Source organism: Balearica regulorum, chromosome 18 (genome assembly GCF_011004875.1).
Source record: "Balearica regulorum gibbericeps isolate bBalReg1 chromosome 18, bBalReg1.pri, whole genome shotgun sequence".
NCBI classification, from domain to species: domain Eukaryota; kingdom Metazoa; phylum Chordata; class Aves; order Gruiformes; family Gruidae; genus Balearica; species Balearica regulorum.
The window spans coordinates 9,741,363-9,760,322 of NC_046201.1; positions in this window are offsets into that span (position 1 = coordinate 9,741,363).

Here is an 18,960-nt window from a genome sequence, read left to right on the forward strand (position 1 = left end):
GCTCCGTAGACTGGATTTCACCAGCTGAACTCCAGGTAGCAGAAGTCAAAACTCCAATTTTTTGCTAATTTAAGCCAGGGAGCATTTAGCAATGCCTCAAGACTCAAAGAAAGTATAGGTGTAAATATACCATGGCAGGGTGTCCAAAAAAGGGCCAGGACAGAGATGCTGGCCGCTGCGGTGCTCCTACCAGCTAGGAAAGGCCAGGTACCCACTCTGGTGGCTGAAACAGGCAGCAAACTACGGCTGGGGCCAGGCAATGTTTTCAGTTGGATAGTGTCTTTGCCAGAAAAGGATGATGTTTGTGTTTACCCAAACTATCTGCAAATCCACCCAGAAATTTAAGAATCCTTCTGGAAATTCTTTTTTTTTTTTTTTTTCTTTTTCCAAATACTGAATTGTCTCATTTCAGCCTTTAGGAGGCAAAACAACACAATTTCTCCCTTCAAGATGAAGTTTTATTCATCAGTTTCCTTACACTTAATTTTAAACGTCCTCTGACCATTTTGTTCAAACCACAGGACTCTTACAACAAGTCCCACAGCTCAGGTAGCAAAGCAGAGAGCAGCTGCTCACCACGCTGTGCATCCCTCTGTCCAAAACCCACCTGGACGGGGTGGGCACCCATGGTGGGGAGTGGTGCAGCGCCCACCTTCTGCCCAATTCCCACTCACAGAGTCGCAGAAATCATAGGCACAAACCTTCCTCCTTGCCCACCTGATCAGCCTGATTTAAGCTGATCGACAACCCGTGTCTGGTCTGAGTCCCCTCCTTGTTCCTGCAACCCAGCAATTGCAAGGGCAGAAGATGAGGCTGCTTTGGGCCACCCTTTTAACCTGTGCAGGTGTCCCACCTTGCTCCCTTGGAGATAACCAGGCCAGCAATTCTTCAGCCTACCTTTAACCAGACAGAAAAACCTCCATGCATCCTCCCAGAAGAGGATGTGGGCAATAAATCAACACACACCTTTTTTTTTCACTTAGAGCTGCAAGATGGGCAAGGACTTTAGCTCTAGGTCACTAGCTCAGTACGTGGCCAGCTTGACAGAGGTGAGATTTCCAGATCACAGGTGATCTCATTTCTCTGGGGTGCTTGCTGGGAAACTTCTCATTTCAGTGTTTGCTTGAGGGCATTAGAAGAAGAGACCAATGGCTGAACAGATCTTGGAGAGCAAATCCACACCTTGGCAGAACTGCCTGGAAAAAAGCATTCCTCTTGCTGGTGCTGTCCCACCTGCATCTTCTGTGACTGCCACACTGGGATGGATGCCTCTGCTGAAATCGTCTGCCTCAGCCTCCCCCCATGCAGCACCCAGGGCAGCTGCTACAGCAACACACACTCGGACTGGCTTTGTTTGTTTGTTGGTTTCTTCTTTTCAAAATGCATGATCAAATCCTGAGACCCTCACTCTGGTATTACTCCTTCTCTGGATCGAACGCCAGCTGTCTCCAGTGTAGGACTGCAGAATCCTTTGGAAGAAAAGTATCAGACCCCCTCTCATATTTGGCCAGCTTTGCTTTAAAGCGACACCCAGGCACGCCGAATATTGTCCTACGCACAGCTAGATCCAGGCCAGCTCTGCCTGGGCATCTATGCCATCTATTTATTCCATGATCTGTCATATCCTGGAAAAAAGCGTCAGTTCTAAATTATTCTGATCACTTTTGCATCTCCAAATTCAATATCTCAACTGTAAGTCCTGCTTACACCCTGGTACACCTGATTTGCAGTTAAGGGTACTGATTTAGGCACATCAGAAATGTGGTGGAATCAAGGCAATCAAGGAGGCAGGGTTAGCAGCAGAGAACAAATTACGCTGCAAGAATATAGAGGCATATTTGCAAGTGGGCTGGAAAAGAAGAGGCAGAGCAAAAGCAGGCCATTTGTTGCTGATTTCCAGTTTTTCAGTGTAGTAAAACTGAAAGCTAACTGCAAACATTGCAGAAAACAAATCTCGCATTGTTGAGTGAGTGCCAAGCAGCAGATAAATCCACTGCTGATATTATCAAAGAAATGCATACGAGGAAAAATAGTCTTAGTTTTACATACCCAATGATGGACCCTTTTACTAGTCTGGAAAGAGACCTCAGAGCTATAATAAGTCACCAGCTTCATGCACAACAGCAATGCAAGAAGCAAACGTGCCAGTTGTCCAGAAAGGCACCAAACCCAAAACTGGTTCAACCCAGTCCAGCCATTTCTGGTTTAAAATGGAGAGATTTTCCTCAGTGTATCACCACAGCAGACTGTCACATGCTATGACCAAAGCTCCTTTACTGTATCAAGCAAAGTATCAAGCAGCTATCAACGGAAAATGCTCCAGGTCTGGATGCTACAGGGCAAAGCACATAAATCCCAAACGTGTGTGTGACTCCTGCAAGTCTCCCCAGGCAGCTTAAAGCTGCAGCAGTCGGGCAAATGCAGTAGGTGCTGTAAACGTTTTAACAGAAAGTTTAGTTCATCTTTATTCTGCCTGCCCAGGAACAAACACCCCATCAACATAGTTTGAGATCAAGGAGTCCACCATTCAAAAAAGTCAGAGTTTTATATGCATGCTGAAGGCTTGCTGCTAAATCCTGTCTTCCCAAATGTTTATCACCTGGAAAGCCATCTGTCTGCAAGGAGGGCTCATGGTTTTGCCACAAGAGAAAGTGCAAATATCATAAATTTTGTTTCAAAGACCAAAACACTCAAGCATGCATAATTTTAACTGTCATTAGATTTAATTACACGTCAAGCGGCTGCTGTTACTAGTTTAATGCTGTCTAGGAAAACAATAAAATAACACAGTAACAGCAAATACATCTAAAAAATCAGTGAAAGAACTTGCCTCAGTGATAGAGTAAAACGTCCACTGCCACAGGACCAGACAGGACAGGATTGTCGCAGCAGCCCTGACTGTAACTACTGTCCTAGCTGATTCCAGCATCACCCGTCTCACACGGGCATCCTGTAACTCCCCTAACAGAGTTAATTCCTTGGCACCAACTGCAGTTCCAGCCACAAAACATCCAAGACCTGCTTTTTTCCCATGTGCCAAAGGCAGTGTGGAGAAATTCTTTTACCAAACAATGATTAGCTTTGAATTTAACAAGGCCTATGAGCGATTACTGTGTACGGAGAAGATATCCTAACCTTGAGAACTGAAACATCCCTGCAGGATTGCCCAAACAGCATTGATGAGGAAGAACAGCTTGGTCGGACGAGAGTTGGGAAACATCCAAGGAGAAGAAATTGTTCTCAAGACCATAAAAGGGGAAAAGGAGTGGGGGGCTAACTCCCCAAACAACCACCAACAACCACCCGAGACCCCCCCCGCGCATGCGTAGTGTAGTTTTGCAACGCCAGCATTATGTAAATGCAGTAGATAGGCGGAGACTTCTCGGAAAACGTATGAACATTCACATCTTTAAGGCATATAAAGGATCAACTTTTGGTTTAGGGCATGCATGATAGGCGGAGCTATCCCCCGTGCATCCGGCGCCATAATAGAGAATGCCTGCTCTTTAATACTGCATTAGTGCCAAGGAGTTCTTTTCCGGTTTTTCGGCAACAGCAGCACAAGTGCTGCACCCACCAATGGACAGATCCTGAAAATAAATTAATCCTTGCGGGAAAGAAAGGCAAATACCAGTAGTGAAGGATGAGCATCAGTCAGGTAGGTTTTTGAGCAGTGCAGACATGAGGATCAAATATTATGACCGAGATTTAGAAATCTTAATCACTACGCCCCAAAAAGAAAAAAAAAAAAGAAAAAAGGGAGGTTTCACCCATAGCACAGTGACAGCAGGTAGCCACATGCTTTGGGAACCAAAGTAGCAACACTCCTTCCAAGGTTTTCTTTTCCAAGAAATCTTGATTGCTTGCAATTATTGAATCTGGTGCACGAATCTGAGCACACGTGGGCAGCAATGGCACACTCCGGCTCTTCCTGTGTTTGCGTTGATCGAAAACACTAAGGCAAATGCACCCAGCCGGCCTCCTGCTGATTACTTGTTTAGTTTATAGTTTATTGCTCGAAGGAGAGTGTAACATAATTAATTCATTAACTGCAAGCATTTTACAAACAGAATTGTCGCATCCAAAACATCCATGCGAGTTGGTGGGTCACTAGTACTCCGTGGTATCTTTGGAGGCAAATTTCTGTTCTGAATCCAGAACAGGGACTGGAGAGAGCTCAGTACCGAGGACAACCAGGCTATGGCAGCAAGGCCACAGCAGCCCTGACCCAGCTGAGCCTCGCAGGACAACCTCTCAGGGGGGGTGGTCAGAGGTGCACCAGGGGAGCACTCCAGCAAGTCCGCTTTGGAGATGCTGGACCTGACTTCAGAGGGGAGAAGCAACTCCACCAAGTCAAGGGAGGAGAAGAATTTAGTGGATTTCATCCTTGCTGTAGTGGTTTGCGTATTGCCAAAATATTCAGGTAGTTTGGCAATGTATAGTAAAACATGGAGCAGAGCAGCAGGTGGGTCCCACCTGGCGTTGGCTGGAACGTGCGGGTAGTCTGAGTGTGAAGGTGATGGGCCAAACCACGCAGGGAACCCAAGACTGACACGGAGATATACTACAGTACGGACAGGTTTAAGTTTGTACAAAGTCTGCCTATCCTATGTTTTCAACTAAGGCTATAAATCTCTTATTTCGTGCAAACTGCGTTTACCAAGGAAAACCCATGGAGCCAAGTCTCTAAACAATACAAATCAGTTGATTTTCACCAAAATCAATGCAGTTGTTCCAATTTAGGCTTAAAAAAAAAAAAACACCACCCAACCAAAAAACCAAACCAAACCAAACCAAAAACCCCGCCCAAAACATTTTTGACCTTTTGACTCCACTAAGCATGAATTTCGGTTGTCCATGTTAATAAAAGTCAAGATAGCAAATGATCTCATGAATGATAAAGTACTCCATTTACTAGGGCTTGCTAGAGCTTGCAGTATTCAACTGTGAGGTCTACCCCAAGTCACGCTAGAAACAGTGCAAAACAATATAACAGAAGGTGGAACTTCCAAAGCTTTCCAGTCCTTGGAGCATCAGAAAAGGGTTCATTTCCTCTCTTTAAGGGCAGCCTGTGCTGAACCTTCCTGTGCTGGTCCAGCCTTCTCCTTCATGGCTGGATTTCAGTACAGCAGCTTTGGCCATCTGGCTTCATTAAACATCATCGTGTCCCCAGTGTTTTTTGATGGACCAAAAATAGTAAAAGCAGTTTCCCATTTAGCAATCCCTCATTAATCAGCGCTGGCTGGTGGGTTGATTACAATGTAGTTTAGCTAATTAAAGAAGAAAATATCTTTGTAAGCTGCTGCGGCTTGATTTGCTTTCTGCTGCCTAAAAATTTCTTCCTTGATTTGAAACCTGTGTCTGAAAAGATCCGCTTTTGGGCCAACCTGCAACAGAACGTACCCTGAAGGAAACACCTAATGCTGCCACACTTCTGCACCACAGCAAGAGAGAAGCTTTCATTTATGCTATCCCTGATCAATGGACGGAGCTAAAACTTAAATAACCTCTAAGAGAAAACAACGAGCACCAAAGCACCATGCACAGCAGGACCAGCCACGGGATTTTGGACACTCAGTGTTCGCTCAGACCCCATTGTAGCTGCTCTTTATGGCTGCCCTTGCTCAGAGAGGTTGGGCTGGGAGGTAAGGGGCATGCCTGTGGCCAGATGGGAGAGGGCTCCAAGGCCCCACCCCACCCACAGGCCTACCACCCAAGGTAAGGCTCGCTGTCCAGATTAAAGGAAAAAGTTTAACTGAATGAAGAATGGTACTTGGCCACCAATGACCTAAAAAGTTACCTTTCTCCCATTCTGCAGGAACACTAGACTATTAAAATCCTTGTCTGAAAAGAGAAGCCCATAGGCTTTGATGCCTGGGTTTGGAGTGCTTAAGGATTATCTTGGATGTTTTAAGAATCACAAATATCTGCTTTAGACAATTTTCTTTGAGAAAAAAACCTCCTTAAAGCCTTGGCAGTGAAAAGCAAAAGCCCAGTCTATATCCCCACACCTGAACAACAAAATACCGTTCCCAGGGAGAGGAGGTGGTTCCTGTACCCTCCCCACACCAGGATATCAGCGTGTCCCCACAGAAGAGGGGAGCAATGGGGACGTGAAGACTCTGCGCTGAAATTGAAGACATTTTAGTTAAAGTGGCTCCAACACAGACTTTCATGTGAACCCAGGCCAGCTGATTAATTTTTCTGTGTTTAAGATCCTCATCACTAGCTTGCCCTTTTTTTCCCCCCAACCTTTGTCCCTCTTGCCTATTTAGAGTATCAATTCCCCAGGACGCTGATCACCTCTTGCAAAGCCTGTAGGGATGTTCAGTACAGCAGGGTCACAAAGGTGACCGATGACTTCAAAAGCAGCTGCGATACAAACAACAAATTTCAACTGCTAACATTAAAAGCAAAGGTATTTACTACAGAAAGGCTTCAATCCTGTATGAAGCTGGTGCCGTGGTGTCAGATGCCCATGCACAGATAGCACACATCATCTGTGCTCCTGAGCGAGGAAGCAGATGTCATCTCTGCAGTTGGAGAGACCTCGTTCTCCTGCCTCCGGAGGCATTGGGATAAATATCCTTCTTTTTTTTTTTTTTTTTTTTTTCTCCCTCAGTGAATAATAAAGCAATACTCTGCCCTACTGTGAAAAGAATGGATATCTCTGGATATGTGCTCACAGAAGAGCTGCACTGGCAGGCTTGGAGCTTCTCTGACTGGTCAGGTAAATCCATTACTGACATGTAAAAATGCTGCCCAAACGAATTAGCTATCATTTTGCACGTCTTGGCTAAGGAAAGCAGGCTAACGTCAGATGACCCCAGTATTAGTTAAATGCAGTTGTTTCTCCTTAGAGAGGCAGCTGATATTGCAGGTTTGGGAGGATGAAGTACCACAGTACATCCCAGCGCTGCGCTCACACCCACTCCAGCTGCCCATAGCCAATCCGAGCCTACAAGCTACACCTGAAATTTGGCTTTGAAGGGTTTAGGAACTGTAGAAACTGCTTTTCACAAGGCTTCTCCACACAAGCCTGCAAGCATCTGTATGTGTTACTCCCCGCTGTAGCTCAGCAAACTGCAGAAGCGCTTCTCTGAGGGAGGAGCTGGGAACGTCAGACCAGAGCAAACCTCCCCAGCGCAGCGAAATGAGATGGCGCGCACGGAGGAAAGGACTTTTGCAGCTTTGGGTAACAGCCTGCCAGACAGGGAATGAACGGCTGTGTCTCGTGGGGGTTAGCAAACTCCTCCAGAAAAGCACGTATCTCAAACTGCTTAGCTCTGAACAGAAGGAACAGTGTGTCAGGGTGTCCCCTCCTGCAGGAAGGTGAGCTCCCATCCCAGGTCTGGACCTTGAACAAGTACCACCACATCCCTGTCGATAAAGAAAAGCTCACAATATTTGCTTTCCTTACTGAAGTCCTTTGAGATCAATGCATGAAACCACAGTACGTTGTATACTTCTTGGATCTTCTCTTTAGCATAAACTAACACAGAGTTCTATGTTTATTTCTGAGCAAAATAATTTTCAAGAACAGAGAAGATGTGCCAGGCTGGTTGGGAAAGGGAGTAAGTCACATTGGGGTACAAGCCAGGGAGACCGGGGGCTCTGCGCAAGGCCACGCTGAGCCGAAGCCGTCTACCTGGCATGGTGCAAGACAGCTTCAGCCCTGCAAGATTTAGCATCTCCTCGCTGCAGGACCTGGGTGAGCTTCAAGAAAAACCTGCCCTCCTGGGAGGCAAGCTGAAACGCGAGCACTGCTCAGCATGCAGCCGCTCACACAGAGGCAGGACAACCCTGAGTTATCCTTGGCGTGTCTCCCCCGGGCTGAAGTGATGTTTATAAGGGCGCTCTTTTAAATGAAAGAAAAATATACCCAAGCTGAATTAAATGGCAGATGTTTCTTTAGACTGAAGTTTGGCGGGGGATGCAGAACAGGATTGTTCTGGCACCATCCAAGGCGGCACTCTTGTGGAGGTTTCTCTGTCTCCATTTTATTTATTTATGCACTTCTTGTGAATTTGTAGTTCTCATTCAGGGCTGTGCAGAGCCTGCGTGGCAGAGGGTGGAAGGGACTCACGATGCCTACTGATGGGGGAACCTAAAATTGTCTATGGACAGCAGAATAACCACGTAGGAGAGTGGCTGCGTATCAGTAGGCAGACGTATGTGGTCGTATCGGTGTGAAAGTGTTTGGAAGAGCGACTGCATAGTCCTTTGGGGCATGACAGAGGCAGACGGGTGCGGCATGCAGTGCACACATATGGCTGTGCACACGAGCAAAAGCACCACATTCCTCCCAACCCTGCGGCAGCTTTGTTAACATTCCTGGTGGATCAGCAGCAAAGATAACAGAGCCGTCTTTCAGTCCTGGAAAGAGCAAGTGTATGCTTTGGGTAAAGGGTCGCAGGGAGACAATCAAGAGCCACTCGCACTGACTTTCATCCAAGGAATTTTCCAAGACTTTCCCAGAGAGCTATATCACATCTACTTAACATCACTCCCACAGCCTCTAAGCATCTCCGGCTGCAAGGTGCCAAAACCAGCTGAGCAAAGCCGGGGGAATACAAGAGCCTTGTACTAACAGCACCTAAACCCCCCCCAGGGAGGAGCTATTTGTCCTTCCTCATTCCTGTAACAGAAAGCGATACCACATTACACTGAACTTCTGTCATCTCTGCATCCGTTACATAGGAAAAACCTCAACAGCAGCAATATGTCAGAAGCACCGATACAACTGGCAAACCCAGCTAGATGCATGGTACAGAGCAAGCCGGGAACAAGGGCCCAGCTCTGCACGCATCGGGTGGGGAAAGCATCGCTTCCAGCATTTTCCTACACCTATAATTACGGGAACGTACGAATGGACGTAAAGACTGCCCAGATCCATCGTGGCCCAGAAGCTCAGTCTATTAACAGCCAGAGGCATGAGGGTGAGACCCCATCCCAGCCTCAAGCAGATGACCTCGATGTCCATGCCCTCCTCTAGCCTATGTTGTAACTGCACCACACGCCTCTTTGCCGTCCTGAGAGGGACTTGCCTCTCAGTAGGGGCCAGACCTAATGGGGGCTCTCCACACACAGCCCCGGGATAGATCTGCGTCACACAGGAGTCATAGCATCAACGTGTCTGATCCTTTGATTTGATTCATGATTTTGTAGATAGCACGGGAGTTACAGAAAATGTGGCTGGTTCTGAAGACCAGTATCGCAGGAACAGCATGCACCCTCTGTAACGAGTGGAGCCCGAGTACTATTAGTCAGTACCTGACAGCAACAGAAAAAACAGTATAATTGGCATCGTACAGTATGTGGTTATCCTACAGGAAATTGTACCTTGCTGGACCAAGCCACAATAAAAGAGCTTGATATAACGGTGCAGCTCAATGCACCGGGGCCCTACAGGAAATCACTATTATTTGAAGCACAATAAATATGGGACCAGTTCAAAGGCCACTGCAGACAGCGCAGAGCATCCCGCTGACCTTAGTAGGCTTTGGATCAGCCCCCGTAGGACTGTGCCTTCCTGCTGCCTCGAGTCCTTGCCCATGGTTTGCAGCACACGGGTGCACATCACAGAGCCCCAGGTCACTCGGGCGTGAAATGAATGCTGCCCATTTTGTCAGAGATACAGAGACAGGGAAAGCAGGAGACAACACACAGAGGGAGCAAATTTTTTTCCCCCCTCCCCCTGACTACCAGTGTTTTCTGTGACAATCCCTATGGCATTCAATACATCAGAAATTAAAGAAGCTACTGTAGAGAAACAGTAGGTGTGTATGGGTGGGAAAGCTTTAAAATAAGCACTTTAAAATTAATTATTAGATAACAGCGCTGTATCTGAAGGTACTCAGATAGTGGCACATTAACAGCTGGCAGGACTGACGGTGCCTATTCTGCTCACACAGGCACAACAGAAATATGTGCTTTATCTCCTAGCCATGCTGGGTGCAAACCGCGTTTCTCTGAAGATTTTCATTCACCCTCAAAGCCACTTTGAAAGCATGGAGAGCCGTTTGTCTAATTACGCACCCAGCTCTTCCCTTGTCTTCCCTCTTCCTCAGCATTGCAGTTTGAGCAAAAATGCTGGGTCCATCCTCAAAAGCATGCTGCTTTTTTTGCAAATCTCACACACGTTCACTTGTCTCCCTAATTCCTGGCCCCTCGCTCTTCTCATCAAACCAAACAATTTAACTGCACAAGATTGCCTCAAGAGGCTAGCAAAAAGCTTCACCACAGGCTTAAGACGTGGAAGCTCATCCAGAGCCAGAGAAGCGTATTGCAGCAATTCAAGAACTGCTGTAGACCAACCCCTAATTTTACTACCTATAAAATAACTCCAAGGTTTTTCAGCATGGCCCCCAGAAAGAGGAAAGGGGTTGTCTTCTATTTCCTCGGGCAGACACATTTACAGGAAGAGTAACTTTCAAAACTGTCACCGATCAGTCAAATCCCTGTAAGCACTTTGAGAACAACCTTCCTGCAGAGCCAGGCTCTTGCATCAGGCTCAGATATCCACCAGCAGCGCTGGGCTAGAAGTACGGGGAATAAAGTCCTCTCTCCTGCCAGCAGGACAGGCTGGCCCCAGGACATCGGGATGAGGAAAGCATCCAGGTCCTGTGTTTTTTGAGGCCTGAGGAACAAATTACCATTTCAAGGCATGGTGTCAAGAGACAGATATCAAACACTTTGGCTGTTGGTGCTACTACAGCAATGAGAACAGATTAAGTAAACAGATGTCTAGAAACCAAGACCATATACATCAGGCGAGAAAGGAATCTGAATTTTTCCCTAGAGAAATGGATGTTATCATCACTGATTTTTTAGCTAGGAGTCATTCTGGAATGTCATGTTTTATGGAAACGTTACCTTGGCATTCACTATGGGCCTTTTCAGAAGAGCTTGGTAGTTTAAACTTTCTCACAAATGGACACTTTTCCACCTTGTGAAGTCACCAGCCTTTTTAATTTCTTTCTCCATCCAAGATAGAGCAAGGACTGAAATCCCTGTGGAGTGTGAGGAGGACTTGGCCCAGTGCGAGACTGGGAGAAACCCACACTCACACAACACCCGCTCCGGAGAGGAATTTTGCTCTCATCTCCCACAGGCAGTGAAATTTATTCCAGGTTTTTGTTTTCTTTCTCTTCCCGCTCCCCCTCCTCCCCCCCCACCCCCCCCCCCGCAATGATCCTAAGTCTCCAGTGGGACTCTGCATTTTGTTTTATTCTAATCAGCAGCAACACTAGTGGCTTTCAGACTGCAAAAAGCAGAGTGAAAAAGCAGACAGTGGTGGGAGAAACAACACACAGACATCCTAGTGCCAGCACTGATGTCATGCTGAACAGATATTTGAAAGAATTTAGTGGCTTAGTATCATTTACTCCCAGAAGCAGCAGCTATCCAAAGCACTCCAGCATGATTTGCACTTAGAAATTCTGATCTCTACGTGCCCAACAAGTGGAACAAACTCTGGTTCGTATCTCACAGTGCAGGGACAGGATGGGTTGAAGTGTCTTGGATTTTTGGTGTCCAACTGTTTTACAGCAATTTAAAGATCACCTATACTGGCCTAAACGTGAAAATTCCCCTCCCCAGGAGGTGACCTGAGTCAAGGGGAGGACTTCATGGGGTAACACCGAGCAGGACCCCCTTGCGTCTCTGCAGAGGGTCGGGCTCACTCAGGCTCCCTCCTCACTCCCTCTGCAGGGACACGGTCCGCTGGCAGCGAGGTGCTGGTCGAGTCTGATCTCACAAGTAAAGGGTGGGGACGTGCTACAGCCTTAGCAGAAAGGAAAAGAGTCAGAAGGGAGAAGCAAGTGATACTCAGAGATGCCGTCCCCTTCTTATCTTCCAGACCCCACCCCAGCAGAATTAGGGACAGGCTGCAGAGATTGGGGATGGAGCCAGGCTTCCCTTGGACAAGAGGGACCTGTCCTGCGCCCTCCTCCAGCGACGTGCTCCAACCCCAGCCCGTGCAATGACCAGTGCAGCTGGGCAAGAGCTGTCTCAGCAGAGAGAACCCCACAACGCTCCCGCCACAGAGGGAGCCTTTCCAGCAGCAGGACCCTCGATGCAGCGGGGAGCGGCGGTGGGGAGTGCCGCTCGCACGGGGTGCGTGTACAGGCACCACGCTGCACTTTGCACAAGCCACTGCCAGCACTGCAGAGGCTGGCTTTGCTTTTCTCCACCATGAGAGCTGGTTTTAATTAGCGCCTTCACCTCAAAGACAACACGTATACTTTCAGGATGAAGTGGGACCACTGACAGGGCTGGTGATGCTGGGAGAAAATATCCTGCAGGATAAGTAAGAGCACTCCTACTCCTGTTATTCCACAGCTTTAACAGTGTATTATCCACGTTATTCTCAGCAGGTAAAACTCAACGCGTGCTGACAGTGGGCAAAGGACATCTGAATCACACCCTGCTTCTGCACCGTTCGGTAAAAGAGGATCAGATAACTTACAGCTAATGATTTACCTGACAGACTTCACATTCAGAAATTCTCTTTTTTGAGATGCTGAGATAAATGTTAAAAAAATAAAATAAAATTATTCTCCATTTCTATTTCCATCAGTTACCTCATAAGGCTTGTTACTTGGCCATTGCTGCTTTCTGTACCGGGAGCTTTCTAGCGAGCATCACAGTGATAGTCCAAAAGCACAGCCTGCTCGCGTGGCAGACTCTCCAGAGCCCAGCGCTGCTTGGCTGCATGCAGCAGTGGGGTCACTGGGGGAAAGTCATTAAAGCTGCATCACAAAAGCAAGTGAAAGGCGCAGCCCTCCTGCTGCTCACAAGGGTGTTTTTTTACTGCAGCCTGAAAGCCCTGAGGGAACCAGAGCAAAGCCCCCAGGCCGGCCAAGAGCTTCCCAGGGGTGAGCATGATGCCGCTGCCCGATCGGCTCCTGCCGGTCCAATGCAAACAAAAGAAAAGGGAGGCTTTGCTGCCTGCGCTTTCCTTTCCCTGCCTGTCTTCCACCTCTGCTTCTCCCACTCCAGCACACGTTCTCCCCTGCGGGCCCTCGCAGCAGCCAGTGCGGGATCCACGTGCCACCACCCAGCAAAAAGCTCCGGCACCCCAGCAGCAACACAAAACTCTCTTCTGCCTTAAACATTGTGAAGGACCAACCAACATCTGACCAGCGGTTTGAGCACTTGCGTTTAAGCAGTGTAGAGGCTTTAAAATGGGTCTCGGTACAGCAGGGAATCCCACCCGAAGCCTTGCCAGCTCAGCTTCCCCATCATTAAGATGATGTAGCAAATTAAATCTGGAACAAAGGGCTCTGTACCAAGCATGCATTCTGCATGCGATCTAGCACACGATACTCGACAGGCACACACCTTGTACCAGGTTTTCTAATAGCATGTGTCACTGGTCTCCTGGTCTAGTGCCACAGGTTGGGAATAGGTATGTTGCTAAAGTCGTAATCCAAAAGGGAAACAGGGAAAATCCTGTGGGCAAGACCAAAATCATGAATGACCGTATCCTGGAGAAACCTTTGGCAGAAAAACCAAATATGGGACCCATATTCTGTGGCTACCCCAGCCAAACCCAGACATCTGGTCATTGTAAAGTAATTCCCTCTTTGCCTTGCTTCACATATGTGAAGGACTTGGAAAGTAAACACTGCTTAGCAATAACAACAGCAGATAAGGGAAGAGCGGAGACACCAACAGATGCTTGCCTGAAGCATCAGACAAGTGGAAGATGCTATTGTACAATATGGCTGTGCCAGTACCTCTGATACTGCAGCTATCATCAGCATCTCATACAGCTTTAAATACAAGTGGCAGAGACAGACAGACACACACCAAGCTACAGTACGTAAATGCAACCAACGAGTGGCATCTATATTCTTTCATCCAGCATTTATTAAAGATCAGCTTTTCCTTGCTACTCCCAGTTGAAACAGATCAAATAGTTGCACAGGAATGGAGATGATCAAAACGTAAAGAGAAATGGTGTTTCTCACCACAGACTTAGCTGGCTGTAGGATTAACTTCTCTTGAAAAGAAGAAAGAAATTGTACCTTATGCTGAAGCAATAAAGCACGCTTTTCCCTCTCATGATCTTCTGTAAATCTATTCATCCGCACTGTGAAACAGAAGTCAAAAAACTCATTAAACTACCAGCGTAACGTATTTGTCCCACAACACTTTTGGCCCCTCAGTTAATGAGTATGGGGAAGAAAAAAAGGAGAGAGATGGGAACAGTTTGCTGGCACCACTATGGAGATAGCAGTCACCTTCATGCTCTGGGCAACTGATGTATTAACGGTCTATTAGAAGTGACAAGTCCCAAGAATTCATGCAATGGAGACAGTCCTCATTTGCCGTAATAAAACAGACTGGGAAAGCAATCGTCATGATGCTATTAAGGGGATCCTGAACCCAATTGTCCCTCCTGTGACGTGGCTCTTTTGCATCCAGAAGAGATACGTGGGCATCAAAGTAGTATAAAATAACTATAATCAGCAAGTGCAATGTGGCCATAGCCACATCTTGGAGCGAAGCAAAGACAATAATTTCTCCATGTATTATCCTTCTTTTCCTTTCCTGATTTATAAAAGACCCAGTTATTTTCCCAACAGATTCATTTCAAGAAGCTATTTCTTCAAAGTATGCTCTGATTTTTTGTTGCTCAATTTGGACCGGACACCAATGTCAGATGGGATTGCTACTGGTCCCACACTGGATGAAACACACTCACAGAACTGGATTTCTAATGAAAATTTTCACACTTGTAAATTGACAGATTTGCTTCCTGCAAATAATCACAGTAGCTTTTCCCAAAGGCATTGCTGCCAGCAAAAGCATTAGCTCAAGTATTTGGGGATTTGACCACAAAGAAGGACACAAAAAACAGCAGAAGCAAATGCAACATTTAATTTGACAAATATTTACCAAAAATGGCACCCAGCCTCCGTGGCAGCCATCCCACAGTAGTTATACTCCTTGCACCCTTGTCTAATTTAGAAAACCTGAATGGAAGGAAATCGCCAGTATTCTTTTGGGGAAGCAAAATTTACCTTGAGTAAAATCGAGCTCATGCAACCAGACACCAAAAGCCCCGCCGAGCCCCCACGCAGAGCTTAAGGACAAATTTTGCCAGCTGTAGGTTACAGAAGGTTGTGTTTAATAAGTGCCGACTTGTCAGTAAGTCCCTGGCAGCAGTCTGAAGGGAAAGCGTGGCAGGTTTTGAAAGGCACCAGTCTGAGGGAGCTCACAGATTTGTACTTGTCACTGATGACAGTGAGAAACCCTTCAAAGCGCACGCTGAGAGAATTGGTTTATGTAATTATAGAGACTTATGTCTCTTACAGTTCCAGGAGTTCACTGCTATCCTGGAGCTCTTGGCGCAGAGGAGTCGACAGGAGAAAAACTTAATGTCGCCTTTGGACGGAGATGATGGTAAATATAGTGACCAGCTTCAGTGTTTGGTTAGGTGAGAATAAAGCAACCCCTCCCTTGGAGGAGGCTGAGACTGCGGGAAGAGCCTCACCGCAGCAAATCACCCTGGGGTGCAGAAAAAGCCATCGGAGCTGGGAACCAGCGACCACATTTTGTTTTATTTCCACAGGGCAGATAGAAGCAGCTCGTTATTGAAGGCACTGAGTTTGCCAAAACTTCTCATTAATGGTGTGCATTTATGTGGTTAGTCTGCAACGATTTTCATGGTTTGAATGTATTACAGACAGTGTGTTGAGGTCTCATTTAGGGGTAGGGTGTCTAGAGTAAACGTCTACAGCTATAAACCTCAAGAGTCCTAGCCACAGCCCTGAATTTCCCCAGTGTTGTATAACATTAAATTCATCATTTAAATTGCACCCCAACTGAGATTTCAGTGAATCAAATATATGGAAAATAAATGTCAAATTCCATCTATGTTATTTTGCGTGTACACAGGGCAGAAATAATGAAACCATAGAGATGTAAGTCAAGGACTTTTAAAACCAGATCTGTCATTGCCCTATCAGGATTACAACAGGACCTTAAGTCACCAACTCCCACAGTTTACTACCAACTCTGAGATGTAGAGTGATATTTTTAAACACTCTGGTTCCCAAAATCCCTGGACTGTTAGAAAACCTCATCTTCCTTTAAAAAAAAAAAATAATGTATATATACCATTAAGTTTCTAGCCCCTCAGGTTGCACAGATTAGCTCATAAGCATGACGAAGAGAAACCCAGGTCTATTTTCTCATACCATCTTGTGATACCTAAGCCAGTCCCAGGCCAGACCTCTGGCTCAGCTCAAGACTAACGCTCCTGTTCCCCAGCACCCACGGATTCACTGCCTGCCCTCGACCCCTGACTCAGCACACGCATCTTGAGAAAACCTTGTACCAAAGACAAGGGCAGGATAAAAGAAACAAGGTGATGAAAAAGAGCAAACTAAACAGGCCATTCGGGGTCTTCCTGACACAGCGTTTCCTCAGTAAGATAGCAAGTTTTTGGAGAAAGTGCCACCAGAAAGGACCCAAATCAAAGCCCTGTGGTGGGAGGCTCACAGACTGCAAGGAATTTGAAAAGCTGGCTTTCAATTGCACTTATATGTTGATTCTAACATATAGGTACATACACTTTGAATTTAATGCCTGAGCTGTGGGCCAGGGCAGCAGCACCTTCCCACGACAGGAAGGTTTGCTCCGGCTGTGGGACTTGGTCCCTGAGGCAGGAGACTGAAAAGGCTTCACGTAAGCACACTGCTGAGGTTTGCTCTAACTGGAAATGTTCCTTCTGTTATTCTGAACAGTCTGTCCACACTTCACGGCATAAACTGCTTTAGAAATTACAGCCCTGGAACGTAAAACCGGGGCAGGCTGGCTGCTAGCCCTGGCTGCTCCTCGCAGCCTCTTTGCCAAAGGGTATCTGGTGTCGGCAATAGAAAGAGGGGTAGAAGCATAAAAAAAAAAGCAAACATCAAGCTCCAACAGCCATCCATGCTACTGACCAGGACCGTCTGCTTTGTGCCGCAAAAGAGGGGCGGACAGAGCCCACACTTCAGACAAAGCAAGTCCTCCAGCAACTCTTCTGTAGTGTACACTCCCCTCTATTTCCACTCTGCATCTGGATTTTGCCCCAACGCCACACAACTGAGCCTCTTGAAATGGCTTCTCGATCTGTCAGCATCGAGGTGGAAAGCATGCAAGACTATTTGGGGTGAGAAACGCTCAGAGCTGCGGAGTGCGTTTGGGGCAGGCTCAACCCAGGAGCCGAGAGCAGGGCAGTGCATGGACCACAAACGCACTGCCCCGGCCTCGGCAGCAGGAAGAAGCAGGATACGTGTCAATCCATCTCAAACGTGGCCAGTGCTTGGGAATGCAGCCAAATGAGGCAGTCTGATCCAAGACCTGGCCTCCAGATGTTCCCAGATAAGATAAACACCTTTGCACCACAGTGATCATATCTTTTCCTCCCCTCTGCTCGCTCCTGACTTACCAAGGTTTGAGGGGTAAAGTGCATCCACATTAAGAGTGTTCAAATCCAGTCATCTACCTCATACTAAGGCAAAAAAAAAAGACCCACACCAAAAAAAACCACAACCCAACCCCAAAACAAACTATAGCCCAACTAAATCATGATAGAGGGTTGCATTCCTCAGCTCCTGTGACGGCCCCTGTTTTATCAACATACCAGCCAGAAAAGAGGTTTTGGCCCCAGATGATATGCAATAATTATCTTGACAGCAGTACTTGAATCTTCTATATTACTCCCTGTGTTTTTAACATTAAACTCTCTATTGATATTTAAGGCCAACAGAGGGTTTACAGGACAAATGCCAAATACGTTAAAAGGTTTCATCACATAAAATTACATCTTAAGCACTAAAGAGAACAAATGAGAAATTGGGTGAAGACAGATGCCAAAGTGACAAAGCTAATACTGGAACTCTTTATCTTCACAGAAAAATGACCGGGTAGCTGCTGATTCGATGTGTAGCAATTAAAGAGTAATTTACACAGTGCCACTTAGTGACAAGTATAATTATGTTCTACTCAGGGTACATATCAGATAATAATTGCCTCCAGCTGAGCCGGAGTTTGTAACCCACTAAAAGGGACTTTAATAATGTGACCAAACATGGATTTCGGCTAGAAAGTTTATGACTGACCAAAAGATCACAGGATTTGCTTTTTCCAGAAAACGGCAATAACAGCTTGATCTCCTCTGCAATTGCATTGATCTATGCACAGATCTATAACAAAGATGAAAAGATTCAGTAGAAATTATAAGATTGCTAGGACAGATCATACAGGAAGTTGTTCAATTCACAAGGCTCTGGTACCTAATGCTTAAAAAAATTTAAAAAAAAAGTACAGCAGTGCCAGATAGAGTCAGTAGCCAAAGTTTGGTAGACAAAGGATGTCGCTAGCCTTGTGGGTGTCCTCTAGAAACCTAAGGGAAACCTACAGAAAATGCCCCTCGATGCCTGACACATATAGGGACACCCTTAGTTAGATTCTGCAGTCCCTTAGTTGGGCTATGGTTGCTCCAAAAGACATCAGCTACTACTCCCAGGATGCTGCTGGAATTAACTTTTATTAGCCCCCATTGAAATAAAGCCCCAGAGCACTGAAACCAGCTCCACAGCCTGGCCTGTAACACTTGCATGGAAAATAAAGTCTGATATTAAGCGGCGGATAGACTGGAGCTCTTCTGTAGAGCAGAAGTGCTCGGCTGCACACTACGAAAGAGACCTTCAGAGTGGCCATAGCTCTGAGCGTATCCCCAAAGCTTTTCAATAAAAAGGAGGAATTACAAAACATAATGGTGTTTTTGAGCATGTACTCAGTGTTTCTGTCCCCAGACTCTGCTGGTCTCTGGACTGCCCTCAGCTGGGAATTCAACACGGAAGGGCATGGGATGAGGGTGTTGGAACAGGAGAATTGAGTGGAGCAGCATCACTGAAAGCCAAGAGAGAGCGTTGCTGTTTAGTTCAGTTTCAGAAAGTT